This window comes from Otolemur garnettii, unplaced genomic scaffold (assembly GCF_000181295.1).
Source record: "Otolemur garnettii isolate 467f Iridium unplaced genomic scaffold, OtoGar3 scaffold00002, whole genome shotgun sequence".
Taxonomy (NCBI): Eukaryota; Metazoa; Chordata; class Mammalia; order Primates; family Galagidae; genus Otolemur; species Otolemur garnettii.
In genome coordinates, this window is record NW_003852397.1 from 44,328,829 (window position 1) to 44,330,910 (window position 2,082).

The following is a 2,082-nucleotide window of genomic DNA, read 5'->3' on the forward strand; positions in this document are numbered from 1 at the left end:
CAGCTACTTGGGAGGCAGAGGCAGGAGACTCGCTTGAGCCCAGGAGTTGGAGGTTGCTGTGAGCTGTGATGCCACAGCACTCTACCTAGGGGGATAGCTTGAGGCTCTGTCTCAAAAAAAAAAAAGAAAATTTATGCACAAAATCTTTACAAATGGATAACAGCATGCAAATCGTCATCAAGACTGTGAATTTCATAAAGGCCAAGGGATTGAATCATCACCAATTCTAGGAATTCCTAATGCTGTCTATAGCAACACCATTTACTTTTTGGAAATAAGATGGCTAAGTTGAGGCCAAATTTTGAAAAGATTTTATGATTTACAACATGTTATCAGGTCATTTGTGGCATCAAAAACCAAATTTGTGCCAGAACTTGACTATGAAAACTGGCTTACAAATTTAGCATTTTTAGTGGATTTGACAGTTCTTTAAATGAGTTAAACATGCATTTTCAAGGTGATCAAGGTGAAACCCAATTTATCAAACCGTAACAAAGCATTCCAAATGAAACTGAAATTATGGGAAGCTCAAATTAAAGCAAACAATTTTATGCATTTTGGCATGTTGGCTAACCACAGTCCCCTGAATAGTGCTTTTTGATCTTTTCTTTCTTTTTTTTTTTTTTGAGACAGAGCCTCAAGCTGTCCCCCTAGGTAGAGTGCTGTGGCATCACAGTTCACAGCAACCTCCAACTCCCGGGCTCAAGTGAGTCTCCTGCCTCAGCCTCCCAAGTAGCTGGGGCCACAGGTGCCCGCCATGGCACCCGGCTATTTTTTGGTTGCAGCCATCATTGTTGTTTTGGCGAGCCTGGGCTGGATTTGAACCCGCCACCTTAGGTATATGTGGCTGGTGCCTTAGCCACTTGAGCCACAGGCACTGAGCCAAGTGCTTTTTGATCTTATATAAGAATTTGAAAACAGATTTTAAGATTTCTGGGAAAATAATCAACATTTTGGTTCATTTGCAACTCCATTTTCAGTCAACATAAATATGTTACCTGCCAATTTTCAAATAGAATCCATAGAGCTGCAATCTGACATTCAACTTTAAAAAAAAATTGATCAAATCTCTTTACTGGACTTTTACAGGTCCTGTCTCCCCAGAGACAAATATCCCTTGCTTTGCAATTGTAACCGTATTCATGTGAACATTTTTTGTTAACACTATATTTTTGAGCAACTGTATTCAAGGATGAAGCACATTAAGAGTAAAATTAGAGGGTTTTCACAGCAATTGTCCTCAGAGGCCAGGCTTGTGGGACTTGTGGAGTGAGGGTTCTAGATCCCGCCTGAAAGATGAGGAACCTGGGATCATGAGAGGTGAAAGGATGAGTTCCCCAAGTCACACAGCTAATTAAGTAGCAGAGCAGGGATTAGAACTCAGGTTTCCTGTCTCCCAAGATTATTGCAATGAGTCCTCAGAAGCAAACCCCTAGTGACTTTCTTAAAACAAATCACTGGATGGCCAGTTGTGGTAAAATTAAATTCTGGAATGGATTATCAAGGGGTCCAGGCTTGCCAGGATGGCTACATGAATATAGTCCTGGAGCAGGCAGAGAATATGTGAATGGACAACTGAAGAGTAAGTGTGGGGAGGCATTTATCTGCAGAAACAATGTATTGTACATAAGCACACAGAAGAGAAGAATGTGAAAACACCACACAAGCAGGCAGCACCTGTGGCTCAAAGGATTAAGGTACTGATCTCATATGCCAGAGGTGGTGAGTTCAAACTGAGCTCTGGCCAAAAACAAACAAAACACCACACAAGCAACATTTTTGATGGTTGGATATATATTTGTGAATTTTTGTCTATATTTTGGTTCTTTCATGGTATGATTTGTGTGTTTTTTATAATAATTGGCAATTTTTTGTTGATTTATAAGTAAGAAAAATGTATAAAATTGCGGATTTAATTGTGCTCTTTCACATTTAAGATTTCCTTTTCTTTCACCTTTGTGTCAGTGTACAGAATGCTAAAAGTATAAAAACAGGATAAAATCTTAGAAGAGTAAAATTAGAACCCAAATATCTTTTTTTTTTTTTTTTTTTTTGAGACAGAGCCTCAAGCTGTCACCCTGG

At 39.3% G+C, this 2,082-nt stretch overlaps 1 pseudogene; it reads left to right on the top strand.

The window, feature by feature from the left end:
• Positions 1–1,410: 1,410 nt before the first annotated feature.
• On the top strand, positions 1,411–1,653 carry LOC100959061 (annotated as a pseudogene).
• Positions 1,654–2,082: the final 429 nt, after the last annotated feature.